The sequence below is a fragment of the Morone saxatilis genome, unplaced genomic scaffold (assembly GCF_004916995.1).
Source record: "Morone saxatilis isolate NCDOM2014 unplaced genomic scaffold, NCSU_SB_2.0 Contig9, whole genome shotgun sequence".
Classification (NCBI taxonomy): domain Eukaryota; kingdom Metazoa; phylum Chordata; class Actinopteri; family Moronidae; genus Morone; species Morone saxatilis.
In genome coordinates this window covers 15,856,765-15,873,756 of record NW_023340268.1, presented here as the reverse complement: position 1 = coordinate 15,873,756, position 16,992 = coordinate 15,856,765, and the positions used below count along the sequence as shown (strand labels likewise).

The window sequence follows — 16,992 nt, the reverse complement described above, 5'->3', positions numbered from 1 at the left end:
TGCTTTATTAGCATGACCATAATTAATTAAGTGCAGTACTGCACAAATGTGTTATACATAGGTTTAAATATATTTAAAAAGGTTTAAAAAAAAAAAGAAACAATTTCCTGCACTGCATTCGTCACAAAAAGGCTGTGAGATATGGTCAAAAGTTCTGGAAAAAGCTTGTAAGGGAATCTTGTAATTATTACAGATATGTGGTCAAGAATTAACCTTCATGCTCAGACAAATAGTATACTGTGGTTTTAAAAAAGCAAATACTACAAAGAAATCATTCAAAACAGAACTATAAAAACTAGATAACAGTTAACACTGTGATATAGTGGTAATGATGATTGCCATAGGATAAGGAATGAGACAAGGCAAGAAAACAGGAGGTAGTTTGTTGTTATTGTTGTTCTGCTGCTTTTCCCTCAGGCTGTTACATGCTCTGACATATTTTGCTGTTTCCACAGAAATGTCAGTTTGTCAGTTTTTTTTTTAAATATTGTTTTGGTCTAAGTCTCTTGCTATTGGAGTTTTTTTTTGGGTGAAGAACTTGGTTTCCATGTTTTGACACAGGCTGCGGTGTAGCACCATGTGTTGTTCTGTCTCTGCCTCTTGTTGTTGGCTGAACTGACTGTTGCTTTCTTTGGTTTGCCAGAAATTCGTCTCACTTTTTGTGCAAGGAAATAGCCTTTAACTACAGTTACACTGCAGCTATTGTGTCTATTTTCAAAACGTGTTTTTGGAGATATTTGTTGTCTACGTGTCTAAGCTTCAAGACTCTTGGATGGCGTTTCCCATGGCAGTGTTGATATCTGAAAGCTCATATAGCCTTGGCTATCAACTGTTACGAATTTAAGCCTCTGTAAATAACATTCAACAACTGGAAGGAACCATTGTGCTATTAAGTTTGCATTCCAGTCCAAAAGTTGAAGCTAGCAATGTGGGCTAACTATCTTTCACTGGAAAAGTAGAAGCTAGTCAGCTTGCTAACGTTAGCACTAATTCCCTTTAGACATTACATTTTGTTCATGTTATTTTTAACACTTACTGAGTATGTGAGTGAGTGAGTCTGTTATAAGGTTCCAGTTTTGTTAATGCCGAATGTTCAGACTGTAAAAACGTTCAGCAGGTTGTCCTGTAACCTGAAATGATGAGGCTAAGCAATGGCTAACAACGTCACCTCCCTAGCTAGTTACCCTTGGAGAACGCTAATCACTTGACAGCCAAATTACCACCAATGACATATATAGCAATTTCTTAGCAAAAATACATTTTAATTTCAATTCAACTTGAATATCTTTAACAGCTAATCTGCTATATGGCATTGTCTGTTCAGTGCTAAAAAGTTTTTTCTTAGGCTATAGGCTTTGTTTGGTTCAGACTCAGGACCAGCTGCATAAAGAGACTTTTCTCCATCTTCTGTTGGCGGCAGAGAGCTACACAATGGTACAAGCTGGGTTCAGGGCCTGGGTTCAAGTGTTTATAGAATGTTATTGCTCTTTTTCATATACTAATTAAAAGTCCAAATTGGCTTAATTCAGCTTGGCAACCACGGTTGGTTCTGTTTCTATGGGCTCTGCAGATGTTCTTTCACTCCTTGCTATTGCTTCTATTTTCTGATGTATCATAAATGCCTTCCTGGCCTTATCTCCCGCTGTGCTATAATACATTCAATCCACACTACAGTACAGATTGTCCACTTAATCATAGTCTGAATGGATGTAGTCACAGTAGGGCACCAAACTCACTTTCAATACATCCTGCTTCTTTTCAATACTTTCCTGTGGCAGTGATCAACTACCACTGACTCAAACAAGCACAATAACAACTCTCCAAGGATAGCAAGAGAGGAAGTTGCCCTGTCATACCTCCGACAGGAAGGCTGTTTGTTTGCTTCCTGTGATCAATACTCCAAGAGGAACAAACCAATATTAGACTTTCAAATTCAACATTTTTTGGTTGCTTTTTTCCCATGTTAATACTGCATTAGGGTAAGAGTTTACAGTATGGACATCTTAATCTTGCTTATACATTTCATGCACTGTAGGGCCTTGGCCCTTATCTCCCAAGCATGATGAGCATTCCACACTGCCACTGTTGTGTGGACACATAATGACCCTGCAGCTTTAAAGCCCAGTGTGTGGCCCCGTCACTCAGCATAGCAATGACTTGGATCTATAGCGATATGCATAAACTCATATTCATCCCAGTCATGCATGGACTGTATATACAGCGGCCACATTGCGAACGCTTCACAATTTACTGACTTTCATTAGTAAATTAACTGCATACATGATGATGCTGATTTCACAAGCAGAGCCGTGAGTGTGTGCTGTTCTGCTGTGGAAAAACAAAGGATGCCTTACTTCAGCCTTGAACTATGGTGTGGTTTTGTCTTATTCTGTGCAGCGTCTCTCGCTGTAGACATTGGTCAGACAAATTGACTTGTATGTTGATTAAATTAAACGACGTCCAACTACTGTTCACGGCAGGAAGAATTCCCTGTAGTATCTATTCTTGCCATGGATAATAATCAGATATCACTTTTTATGTGCAGTACTTCCCACAGTTGCGAAAATCTGGCACTTTGATACAAGAAACACAAGATAATTGAAAAAAAGGATGTATTCCCACTTAGATGATGTATGCACAAACATGGATGCTGCTGTTTTTAGGTTTATAACATATTTACATGTGAGACTTGTATGGGGTGAAATGAAAGATGCATATAGCAAGTGTACCGGGTAACAGGACACAGCTAAGTAATGATCACGTGCAAACTCACTGACACTGTAATATCCAGAGGGAGAACTCCGAACATTGTTCCCCTTGTGGCCTCTTTCTGGAGAATAAAAAAGAGCACATTTATGTTTTATTGCACCTAGTTTTTCATATAGACAGATTGAAAAGGAAGATGGGATTAGATCTTTTTGGCAGAGGATGGGACCGAGCAGGAATAAACCAAGTGGCAATCTAACCCAGTCACATTGGAGAGCGATATATTGATATCATTATTTATGGAGATGGCTTGAACAATCAAACTGTATGAAGTCTGCTGTGTTTCCAGAAATTCACTATGTATGATCTGACTGTGTTCAATCACAACATGGGAGTAAATATTTAATATTAAACAGAGTCTGCTTTCAGTTACGCAACTGTTATGAGGGAAAGTGAAAAGTAGTTGTTGCTGTGTGCTGAGAGGAGTTTGACTGCTGTCCAGTATTCTTTCATAAAACAAATATCTCCTCATAAACCAGGCCTACATCCCTTTGTCAAACACTCCGTATACTATCTCACATGCTCATGATATATGCATCCAGATACATGTGGAACAAACATTTGAACATGTTCTCTTCCCTTTCTCACATATTTCACATACAGTACAGGTACAATGGATGGCAATGTCAGTCTGACCATTTTGGTTCAGAATAAGATATCTCAACAGCTACAAGACAGATTCCCATGTCATTTTGTACAGAGATTCATAGTCCACAGAGGATGAGGCCTTCTGACTTGGATGATTCCAAACAAGTTGACATTTTCGGTTTTAAATGACATTAATGGCATGGATTGTTATGAAAATTTGGTACCAATATCCTGGTGCCCAGAGAATGAATCCCGACGACTTTGGTGATCCTCCACTGAAAGTTTTAGATATGTGTTGGTCAGTGAGTCCACTTTGGTCCAAACTGATATATCTCAACTTCTGTATGTACAGAAATTTGTGATTCCCAGGCGATGAATCCTACAGACTTCTAGTGATACACTTTTCCACCATGAGGTTTTTTGTAAAAAATAAAACTAGTAGATGAATTGCCATGACATTTGGTTCAGAAATGCATGTCCCCCTCAAGATAACTCAAGATAACTTTGGTGATCCCTTAACTTTTAATCGGTTCACAATTTCTGTTTGTTTAATGTATGACCAAAAACCTGTGAAACTAAAGACATTCCCATCAGGCTTAGCTGTAGTTTTTATTTAGTGCCAACTAGCAAATGTTAGCATACTAACGCTATAAACTAAGATGGTGAACATGACTGGATAAACATCAGTATGTTAGTATTATCCTTGTGAACATGTTAGCATGTTGATGTTAACCTTCAGCTCAAGCCCTGCTAATTAAAGCCTGCCAGAGCTGCTAGCATGGCTGTCGACGCTTAGTCTTGCTTGTGACTACATCGCTGAAGTTCTCTGGAGTCCTGAGAAAATAGATAGTGAAGAGGGTGAATACAAAAAAGAGGTTACACTATCAAACAATAAGGACTGTAACATTCTTGGCCATATGATTGAAATGTAATCACCAGACACACTGAAATGTCCTTCACGTGATGAATTATGTTGTTATAAAAACCTGTGTTGATATATTTTTACATCAGTCGTCTGCACTATTTTTAGGTTTGTCCTGGAAATTCGAAGGAAACATCTCATATATAAGGTTAAGTGCTTTGTTTATTGAAATGTACATCTCAAAGATAAACACTTTTTTCTGCCATATAAAACAAAGTATGATGTAAAAAGAAATTGCCTTGGGCCAATAATTCAGTGTGCTGCAGTTTAACGCTCTCCCAGGGGAACGCTGGTTGTTTAGTTTAGTGTCTCCTGTCAGGCCGAGGTATTTCCCGCTGCTCCCTGAAGGCCCTGAATCAATCCGCCTGCTGGATTTGAAGGTGACATTCAGCCTCCGCTCCCCTTAGTCTGAGTATAATGACTGGGTTTCTTCCTTGTCTGCACCACTTGTCACCCAACCCTGTCCCCTGAGAAAATTGCCATGAAAGTGACAGAAATAAAACTATAAAGAGAAAAATGAGAGCAATCGTGTTAAATAGGATCAAGAAAAGGGAAAAAACATGAGGCCAGTATTTTATTTTATTTTGTGAAGCCAAACTTTCTAAAGGTTTTCACTATTCTGAACCCATTCGTAGCCTCACGCAGTGGGACCCATCACTCCACACAGCAATCTAGACCTTCCTCCTGGGCAGGGTGGAAAGACCAGAAAGAGAAAACAGACCTGCCCCAGATTCCCCTTAAAAGTTCCTCCTTTAAAGGCCCGTCCGAAAAACTTAACACCCTCATCCACTCTCATCTACTCAGGCTGTCACTCACAAATGACCAGCTGTTTAAGATCTGTTTTTTCCGGCTGGTAAGTGAGAGAAATGTGAGAAGCACCCAGCTTAGGCTGGCCTGTTGCTGTCTGCACTGGGTTAATAATAATTATGATAACAACGATGATGATGTTAGCATAGCTTTGCTGCCTCTCCTCATGCTGTTTCTGGGAGAACCAGGCAACCAGGCAACAGAGAGCCCAGGGGAGCTGTTCTAAAGAGAAAACAAAGTTTAGCTTCACTAATTTGAACTGAAAATAAGATGAACTTGAATGAACCGCATCTGACAAACCAAAGAGTTAGACAAGTCCTGCTATAGTTGGGGTTCATTAAGCTAAATCAAACTCCTGATGTGGGTCAGATCACTTGGGCAAAGGTGTTTGAAGATGACATAATCACAAACTGACAGGTCCAAAACAAACAAAGCCACATATTCAGAGCTGGAGACTGAATTGTAACTCAGATGCCATGGAGAGTGATTCACCCGTGGACCCTTTTGATTGTGTACACAATGATACACTTTCATTTCCATGGAGACTAAACAAATAGAATGGTTGGTGTTCTTCTTTCCCGACACAGGATAGCTTTACCTCTCCTGACCCGCCTATCAAAGCAACCCAGCTATTCCAAAGAGGAAATTCCTGCGCTGGCGAGAAAAATCTATGATTGGCCATAAAATCCAACCTTACTGCAATTAAGAAATGAAATGTAGTTGTGTGTAATTGATTGAGGCTTAGGCAAACTGAAAAAATATTGGCGCTGACAGATGAGCGCTTGGAAAACAGGTTCCAACTTCAGTCGAATGTTAAAAGTAGACAGGTAAAGAGTTGTGAGAATGTAGCTCTCAGCGTATGTTCGGGCCTGCCAACCACTCTACATAGACAATTTAACAGCCCTCATAAAAATAGGAACATTAAGCAAAGCAGGTCCAGATCTACGTCTGTCTCTCATCGACCTTCCTCATTCGTTCCCCATTTGATCCACTTCTCTTGAATGAAAAACGTACCGACTTCGCTTTCCCTTTATAAATTTCACCGACTAAATTGCTGTGCCTATCCGTCTGTGACACATGCAGTCTGCTATGTGAGAGCTGCCTGTTACACAGCCCAGAGACCATTATTCATAGCAAGCTGTCTCTTGTAAAACACCACGAAAACCTGTTAGAAGCCTGGGTGTAATTAATTAGAGAAATAGGCAGATGAACACAGTCATGTGGTGTTTTTTTTACTACTGTTGCTTTCTGCCCAATGACTTATGCAAAGTTTTAACAGAATCGGTCGTGATGCTGGGTTAGTGCGTCATCACGGCAATGAATGAAAAAATTATATAATAAATGATGATGTTGCAACAGACACTAAACTTTAAGCCATCGGGAATATCATCTGCCTCATGCAATCACAGTTCACGTCACCTTTGCTCCTTTAACGTGTCTGTTTCCATCTACCAACTCTGGTTAGAAAGGTTTTGTGTCAGTGCCTCCACACGTGATTTAACTATAAAGACCTGTAATGTGCTTCATATGTGATTTCAAACTGCAGCGTGTGAGGGAGGGAGGGAGCGAGTGTGTGTGTGTATGTGGTTAGGAGGCACCTCTCTTGTTGTTCAGTGAGATTAGGTAATACAAAGTATTTTATGGATGAAATGCATATTAGAAGCAGCTGCTTTTCCCCAGCTGTTCTCACATTGCCTTTGTTGTGTGTTGAGGATCAGGAAGTCCGGCCCAATAGCCCAACCATTGCCACCTTCCAAGCTAATGAAAAATATGTACTTACGGGTATGCTGGCTTGAATCCGTTTGCTTTCACTGAATGCCATAGAAAGTGAGTTCGTTTGTAATGGCTGCAGTGTCGAGATAATGGTGTTGTATTACAACTGCTGTGTAGGCACATGTGTCACTGCTTTGTAAAATGGTGGGGTTATTAAGGTTGTTGCATGTTTGAGACAGAAACAACAGTCTTATACACACTGCATATGGCTTTGCATGTCTGTACTTACATGAGGGTTTCATGTGGAACACATGCAACATGACCTCTGACCCCTCACACACTCACTAGTCAGTTTCCTTTTCCTGACACCAGCACCTGGGTGCAGTTTTCCACTTTTCACTTTTTCACTCCAGGGGGTATCTTTCGTGTGTGTGTGTGTGTACTGTGTGTACTGTGTGGGCATGTGCATGTACATTTTAGGGCCACTAGTGTCCGGTTCTAGAGGTAGTAACATGGTCACTGATTGGAGCTCATTGGTGCCTTTCAGAGGACTTAATTTAATCATTAAAGAGTGTGTGTGTCAATGCAAATTGATGTGTTTACCTTTGTTTTAATTTCAAGTTTTCCTTTAACTAAAGTAGCACAGAGCTGTTGAGACAGTTGAGACAACAGGATTTCAAGTTTTTAGGCTGGCTGGCAAACTGCATAACGGATAGAAATGTTGTAATGTCTTAACTGTATGCCTTTTAATATTGAATATTAATTTACATATATACCATAAATAAAGTTTTGATCACAGTTACCATTACTGCTACTCTATTAAGTTAGCCTAACTTTTAGCAAGGCCTTTAAGCCGTTTTATTTTTTAATCTCTATAAGACTGGATGTAGCTCCTGCCTCATTGTGTTATTTGGAAGAACAAACTAAATTACCAAGATGTTGGTTTGTCAAAAGGGATTTTTCAATTACAGATTGGCTACAGCTAGGGGTGGAGGAAAAAAGTAAATCTAGCTAAGGCTGGTCATGGCGGTCTCCCTAGCTTTAACTTGACACGGCTCTCCCATCCTTAGTGTTTTGAGAGTAGAAAGTGAGACTCTGAGATAGGTAGAAAACAATATGTATATATATATATAGTATAGTAGTATGTAGTATTTAATAAATATATATAGAGAGTTCATTATGTAATGAGACATTGTGGGCAGTGGAGGATGGCAAACTCGTGCCACAGAGACAGATAATTTAAAGTCTGTCAGCCTCTGGTTCACATTGAAATGAACATAAAATGACCCTCCATATGTAATGTTTGACGGGATGCTGAACCAAAACTGTACACAAAACATCTGAGATTTAACAAAGCATGAAGACAATGTGTATCTATGCCCACACATGTAATGCAAACTCGGCTCTATTTGTACAGAAACATAGATAATCTTCCAATCCGACACAAACACACACACAGGACCATCTTGAGTTGATCTCACTGAAGTCTTCGGAACATTATGTCCCTGTGAATTATGCTTTTAATGCTTCATCCATTCCCATTAGGCTATCCATCACACTGGGGCTCGCTTAGTCATGGGACAGTTTCATCAGAGAGAGAGAGAGAGAGAGAGAGGGAGAGGGGGAGAGAGAGAGAGAGAGAATTGGAAGTGAAAAAATGTTTTAAAAAAAGCATACAGATAAGTGGTTGTAAACGAAGGAATTAAAGAGAGGGAGAGAGCTAGGGAGAGAGATGTTGATATGACCTGGAGGGAGATAAAATGTGTGGATAAAATGGGCGAGCGGCAGCAGCAGTGGAGAGACAGGGCAGGGAGAGGAGTCATTTAGACAGATTGATGGTGATGAGGGAGGGCTTGAGATCCCTCCAATACTGATAACTACTCACGACTGCTCCGACTCAGAAAATTGGGCCGTGTGTGGTTCTGTGTGTGTTTGTTTTTTCTCATTTACTCATTGCATAGCTCCTTGCTACAATAGCAGCTCTGGAAAAGTGGCCTTGACATCAGGTGGGATCCAAACAATATGAAAACACAACATTGGTCTGTTTAGACTTGCATGAACGAAAATGCCAATTTCAGCCCTGCCTCCGAATTCAATTCTAGGTCCCAGGTTGTTTCTGAGTCAGTTAGCATTTGGTGGCAGGTAAAGGAAAGAGGAGAACTGTGGTGAGGACAAAATGTCCTAGAAATGCGAGAAATCGTGGGCTGAAACACGCAATTACACACACATAAATGTGTGCTATTATGGAAGCTCATTATAATGTCTTGTGCCATGAAATTGTCCCTGGCCCCTCTATCAAACATGTTATTACCTCTCTTATGTAGCACTGATTGAATATTGAGTCTTTTAACTGCATGCTTCCATCATATAAAATGATTTTTGTTCCATGACCAATTCTCCTTTTGTAAGGGACATGAATTTCTTTACTTCTGCAAACAGCTATTACTTCCAAATCGCCTTGATTGTTGACCTTGTCATTTTCTTCTTTAAAGAAAAGTACACCTCACACAATTTTGTTTGTTTGCCTGGCAATTGAGTGCACAAGGAAATTGTGTTTTTATGGCAGCCGCCTCTAGTATCTCAATTTTACCTTTTTCCTATCTGCTTTTCACACTTTAAATATAGAAAGCCTTTTTACTCTGATGTACATATTTTGATCTGTGTTACATCTATTATGCAGCCCAGCGTAATACTAGAATAAAAAATATTACAGGAACATGGTATACCACAGGCCATTGACCCAAAAACCACTTTGTGACGTGCTGCATGTCAGGCCACACAGGTCTTTATATGGAGGAAGTATCAATTCAGATGGAGGTGTTAAAGTAAAATGTTGTCAGCAATATGGATCACTGGCCACAGAGGGCTTCAATTAACCATGCAGTCTGAGAGGAAAAGGTATGACAACTCTCCCCAAAATGTCAGTGACAAATACACAGCGCGAGAGCTCTGAAGGTTGCGTGTTATTGGGAGAAGACAGGAATGACAAGGAATGAAAGAGTGGAAGATAAAGAGATTGGTGGAGCCAGACCGGAGACAGAAAAGGGGAATGGTCAAAGATAAGGCAAATGAAGACAAGTAGAAATGGAGGGAGAAAGAGTTCACAGAGTCCAAACAAGGAAGAAGTTGGTTATAAGAGCACACAAATCCACAGGTTGGGGGTTAAGGCTCGAAACTAGCAAGTCTTATTGTACAAGATCAGCCTGAGGGATGGGATGAAAATCCTCTACAGTGGCGTCTGGACAACAAGAGAAGGAGGAGGAGATGATGGGAATGTTACAGCTGGTCTGTTTCATAGAAACCTGCGAGATGGAAAACAGAGAGATTGCAGCGAGCCATATGCTCATCCTGGCTCATTCCTCCCCGGGCACCTAAAGAGAAACATCTAACAAAAAGTTAAAACACTATCTCTTGTTGTTCTTATTACTTTACAATACGGCGTGGTTGTGCGAAGTAAGAAGGAAGACGTAGTTATGTCTTGCCCGAACTAACCCATTGCTCAATTTGTGGAGATCATGTTGTAGCTTCCATTAGCATAGACAGCAGGAAAAACAAAAAAAACTAAATACAGCTTGATATTAAGTCGGCCATGTAGCATCTGGTGTTACTCAAGACTCTGACTCTGCTTGTGTGTGTGTCTGTGCGCGCTGTTTGGGGAATGTTGGTTATTAGCCAGTTTTAATGTGTTTTACTTAAATGTCAGACAATGTCAGCATGGGATCTTGGACAACTGATTGTAAATGTGAAGGTGAATTGATTGTGTTTAACCAGCTGCGGTGTGTGTGTCTGTAAGTGTGGGTAGATAGGTGCTTTTGAGTTACTACGATACTCAATATTTTTTATTCAAGCATGATGGTTTCCAACTGTGCCCTATTTGTCAGTAGTGCTTTGTGTCATACATTACAAAGTAATCACTTCTAATTTATAAGTTGGACCAAACACACCAGAGTAGTTGTAGAAGGTCCAGATGACTAAACCAGAGCCTTCTGCCCTTCTTCTGGCCTAATGGAGACTGTAGGCCATTGGCAGGCTTTACATACATGACTACAAACATGTAGGCAGGCAGTTTATTGCATCTGTTCCTATTGGTTTCGGAGAGATTACAAAAACAGAACCCAGTATAAACGTCACATGGCAAAAAACAATGTTTTCATCAAAATATGAGTGCAACACACATGATCACTGAATTAGGCTGAATTATAAAATCTGTGTTCTTAGCTTTGTGTTCTGCTTCTTTAGGACCTCTGTGGAAAAAATGAAATAGTAGGGTAATCAAATGTGTTACCTCTGATACTAACACCTGTGCTTACCCTACTAGTTAATATCAAAATGGCTGCTGTGAAAAAGGTCTATTGATTCTTTTGGAGCAGCACAACAATCTGTAAAACTTAAAACTCACTTTTAGAAATATATGGCAAATGTGTTAGTAAAACAATGATTTGGAGGTGTGTTTTCGGCTGACCAATGTAAGGCTGATATTCACTTATTTTAGCTCTGTTTTTCTCGACCAACTACCGAGGGAAATGTCTGGGCTATTTAGTTGTTGAATGCTCTGCTGTGTTCTTGATTATGGTGCTGGGCAGGAAGTGTGCTGTGGGTTTTTTCAGATATTTTTCACTGAATACGGCAGTAAATGAGGTTGATGGGAGCAGTCAGACTAAACTGGAACAGTAATGTTTCAGGCTGTAAAACCAAAACAATGTGCTGAAAGATGCTGAGGAAATGCAGTCTGGTGGTAATTATCTGTGGGTTTGTCACTGTGAGCGAGCCCTTTCACAAAACATATTAATTTAATTTAAAGTTGATGAATAAATAAATGAATGAATAAAGTTGCTGAAATATAGTTAAGAGACTAGTGCTTGTCAGAGGTGCCTCTGGAGGGGGGGTTGAAGGATTCAGGGAGCACTCAGCTTGACGGAGCTTCTAAAACATGCCAGGGATTAAAAATGTATTGTGTCAGCGTTGGATTTGAAGTGTTGATGTGTATGTTTTCCTGGCAACTGTTCTGTGTGTCCTTTAATTTACCTTATAGTATATAAGCTTATATATGTCACTGCAGGCTCAGGCAGCCAGCTGATGTTTTTCTTGTGTGTTCTCTGGTCAATTGAGTGATTACTGGACCATATTGGACTAATTCCGTGTTCTTTAGTTATGTATAGAACAAGAGAGGACTTAAATGCGTAGAAATATGAACAAGACCTATGTGATTACCGCTTTAAAGTGAATCATCTCTTGCTTTATTCTTTTTTGTTAATCACAATCGACGCTGAATGTTGGAATGTCGCAGAGGCGTAAGATTATAATTACAGTTCTTTTAAACAGGTTGTAAATATGCATTTGTTAACAATCCTTGTGCATGTCATCAAATGAATACAGGTAATAAGGTAGTCTTGCTATTTAACTTATATTTCTATAACGTCTAATGTGAAATTGACTCTTAAGTTTCGAATCCTTTTACCTGTTAAATTATCCTTAAAGTGTGTGTCTGTGTGTGTGTGTCTCCACATATGCAAATATTTTTTTATCTCATTATCTCAGACTGTGAGGCATGGGAGTGGATCTTTGTCTCAACCACAGCTGTCTAGGAATGGCCACATATACAGTCCTCTTTGGATTTTCTCTAAGCTCTTTTACTTTTAGTCAGTATCCAGATCCGGGCTGAAGTCCTTGTGATGTGGGGAATACTAACAATGGGTAAAACTGAACTCACTGACCCACTACCAGCAGTATTAGTTGCTGTTGAGCCGTTCAGAAAACGGCTAGCATGATTCTTTAACTCCATTGTGCATGATCTCAGCCACAGCTGTCGTACTGCTATTGTTATCCATAAATCTATAATAACACATACTTTTGGTCCAGCCTCTTTTTAAAGCTGTGCTAAGCACTTGTTTTTGGCCACTTGCAGAGCATTTGACGTATTACCTTTTAGCAACCAGCTGCTTGTTTACTCATCCAACAGACATTGAACATTAGCTTTCATTTGGAGTTCTATTTCTGACCACCAGTCCAATATTCACTCTCCTTTTAGCTCAATCTGTTTTGGTCCTCACCAGCTCTTAGGAAATATATCTGGCTGTTTAGCAGCTAAATTAGGGACCTTCAATCTTTTTTGGGATTTTTAAAGATGGAATGACAAGTGTAACGTGCCCTTTGAAAACATGTCAGGTTTACTGCATGAAGACCTAAATGCAGGAAATGAAGTTAATTACATCAAACCTGCATGAAATTGTCTTGCCTCCTGTTATGTCACGGCACCACTTCACCATGGCGACATCATATTTATCTTCATACATACAGTGATTAATTAATTGCACAAATTAAATAACTTCGAAGAACACCGCTGACAATAAAAATAATACATATCAAATGTCATCTTAACTTTGAAGAAAGACACACCAGCTTTGTGGGATGACGTCCACCATAGACAATCCCTCCTTTCTGTCCCACATACACACATACGTACGCATTTGAAACTAAGCAGATACAATTGAATTCTGGTATATCCTTTTAAGTCATTCTTTTGGATCATCCAGGGGGCACAGAGCTGGACTGTTCATGACCATTGTTCGGTTGTCTTGGCTCATTTTGGTTGCAGGGCTTTTTGAGAAAATATTGGCCAGCGCTCCTTCGTGGATTTATTTTGCATTCCATCAATGCAATTTGACAGTTCCTGTGCTGCATGGTTGTCAGACTAACACAACATTTTCCCTTTATTTTTCAAGCAGAGGGTACTGCAGGTCCAAAACATCCCCAGCGTATATATATCCGGACTTGTTCTTGGCTGGGTGTAGATAACAGTGTAGACTGCGAACAGCGGGGTGTTAGAGCTCCATTATGCTAGAGCAGGGCAGAGGGGAGTTAAGGTTAGCTTACTGGTTCTGAGCTGGCTTCTCCACAGTACATATTTGTAAGGAACGGAAAATGCCTGATACTTTATTGCATCTTTTAAATCCAAAGCCATGAAAGAATGGGATACATCATTGTGCTGTAGTAGATGTTAGATGTGCAAGAATAGCAAATCTTTCAAAAGAAAAACAAAGAAAAAAGACAGAGCAACATTCCTCAGATTTTATGAAACATAAAAACTAGCTGATATGACAATAATTCTTTTAATGTAGGAATAAAATGCACAGAATTTGTGTCTAAAGTTGGATGAGAAGATGAATAGCACTCTTATCTACACACTAAATATGAAGCTACAGCCAGCAGGCAGTTAGCTTAGCTTTGCAAAATGACTGGAGGCAGGAGGCAACAGCTAGCCTAGCTCTGTTTAAAGGTCAACACCTACTAACACCTCTAAAATATGTTCATTAGCTCCCATTAGAGGTGTTGGGAGGCAGAATGTGTCACCTTTGTTCAGAGCCAGGCTAGCTGTTTCCTCCTGCTGTTTCCTTTAAGATAAGCTAACTGACTTAGCTTCATTAGCATACAGACATAAGAGTGGTATCAATCTCCTTATCTAACTCTTGGCAGTAAAGCAAATAAGTGTATTTCCCAAAATGTCAAACTGTTCCTTTAAGGGTCACGTAAGCGTGGACCAGCTCAACATGTGTAAAACGTGGCAGCATAATCCTTAAACCCCCCCCCTCAAAAATATTACTTACACTTAATCTGACAGTTTCCAGTTTACATCTGTAACACATCTATTGTGATAACTTGGATTTACTGTTATTTATGATGTTTGAAGTTTGGAAATCTCACACTAAGAGCTCAAACAGGATTTAAAGACCACATAGCTCCTTGCCAGACCACCTCCACAGGCCAGTATATTTCACCAATTATGTTCGCTGAAAACAGCATTTCAGCGCCCGAAAAGTTAAATCAAATTTAGGGGAGGCTGGGAAAACTTGCGGAGGATACAACTCTAATAGTGTATCTAGCTACCATAATAATGTCAGAACATGAAATATTCTTACATGTTAGCCAATGCAAACACATTAAAGCAACAGCAACGTTCTGCTGCCCCCCTCGCTCTCATCCCTTATCTTCGGTGGTGGTGGAGGGCAGCTCTGGGCTTTTGGTTTGACGTGCAATGTGTGCCATGCTTTGTTGCTTAGAAACACCTCACCAAGCTCAGACTGGGGTCAGTGGCTGCTAAACGGTGTGTTTTTTTCATCTCCGCAGCAGTCATCGCATTGTCAGCCTGTGACTCCTGGCCAGTTCTCAACATACAGCTGGGTCTCGCCACTACATCGGGTTCAGCGCAGGTGGCCGGCCTCGGTGAGAAACTACATCTGACTCATGCTGACTTAAAGGCACTTACAAGGATTGGTGCTTTCAAAGCGGTTTCACAGTGGGAAGTGCACAGATAAATGGAGAATTTTACTTCTAGGAACGAAGTCGTTGAAGAAAGAAGAAAGGAAATCTGAGGGCATGTGTGAGCATTTATCTTTACATCACACACACACACATGCACACACCCTATAATGCACTGCACTGTTGGCTTTGTGATCGACAACCAAATCACACCGCAAAATGTCTTCATCTGCTGAATTCCCAAATGATTTTACATGTCAAAAAAGCTTTAGCCTGCGACTGACTGGAACGATTTTCACAGCGAGAGAATAACCACAAAACACCCTAATGAATGTGTTTTATACCAGACAGACTAATATCCTCTGCCTGTACATCATCAGCCTGTCTGTACGTACCTCTCCTCCCTCTGCTCTGACTCTAAACTACATCGTTTCAATAGAGGACCTGACACAGTGCGGGCCTGGGGTCAGCCTCGAGCCCTGCTGGGTTGTTAATGACCTCCTCTGTTATCACTTTGCCGCTACTCCTCACACCTGCACTCAAGGATAATATTTACCCTGTCTGTCATCGTCATATGTGTGTGTTTGTATGTGCCTTCCTGTCTTTGCGTCAGACTTTAATGATGACTTCCATTCTTCCCTTCTCTCAGGCGTCTTATTACAGCAGCAATGGACACAGCCTGTCTGTGTGAAACAGATCGTTCTCAGGAAAAAGTGGGAGCTCAGAGCTGAATACCAGCACAGAACTAAAACCTCCCTGGTCACTCATAATATTTCAATTAGGCGCTTAAATGCATGAGCATGTGTAAGTGTGTGTGTATGTGTGTGCTTGCTTTGTTCTTTTTTTGTGCATTTGTGTGGAGGCCAGATAATAACTGGGTTGGGTGTATGAGCTGAGGATGTGTGCTGATCACGTATTGGTTGAATTTGGGTGGCATGTTGCCTCATGCATCTCTCAGTAAGCTATGATATCTGCTATGCACTCGTGAAACAAGATGTGATTGCTTTCATTTAGAGAAATAACAGTTAAGTCATATTCCCCAGAGAATTTAAACATGAGCAGGGAAAAAGAGACAGAAAGATTCTGAGGGAAATGGGGAGAGGCCAATGTTTTCCTTGTCTGTTTTCGAAGTATGAGGAGGCTGGGGATTGGTTTATAATGAGAAAGACTGGATGATGAGTCTTTTCAGTTTTCACTCGTGAGAAGATCAGCACAGCAGGTTTTTGGATATAGATGTAGTTCCGTGCATTTGATCTCTAAATTTTCTGAAATGCGATTCGCATGTGCTCTCACAGTGTTTTATGCAGCTTTGTGTGTGAGATTTTGATGTGAAAATGCAAAATCAAATAAGATTGGCGCACTGTGACAGATTTTCACATAATAACGGAGCAGCAGTAGCAAGCAGGCTCCGTATATGTGTATCAGACAGCTGCCTAAAAGACTATTTGTTAGTTTTTGTTTACTGAAGGTGACTTGATAGAAATAGTTTTGAGGAATATTTGGTCCCTTGCAGAGAGTTATCTGAGAGGATTGATACCACTCTTATGTATCTGTTTAATATAGAGCCAGGCATGAGCCGGTTAGCTTAGCTTAGCATAAAGACTGAACAGACTAGCCTGGCTCTGTCAATTTAAAGCTTTAAAAACCATGCATCAACTGTTTTTTAAGACTCTTTTTTAACTCTTTGATCAATTCTATACTGCATGGAAGGGTTAATGGGATCTAAACCAAGCTCTTCCTTGATGTTGCAATTTTCAACCGCTTGAAGGAAGTGACTCATAAGGATTACAAGAAAGTACAGTTTCATCATTTGGATTTGCAGAACTTTGCTGACAGTGTCACTTTTGAAACATACTTGTCGGTGAAGTGGCATTGAGGCAAACACTTCACAGTTCACTAGAGCATAATGAATTAGAAGACCATCAACAGTGGCTGTTTGT

The 16,992-nt window shown here is 40.2% G+C and overlaps 1 protein-coding gene across 1 annotated transcript in view; it reads left to right on the top strand.

Moving 5' to 3' along the window:
• The window catches only part of col9a2 (procollagen, type IX, alpha 2), a 78,023-nt gene that overhangs the window by 42,736 nt on the left and 18,295 nt on the right, over window positions 1-16,992 (top strand). The gene's annotated exons all lie outside the window — the stretch shown is intronic.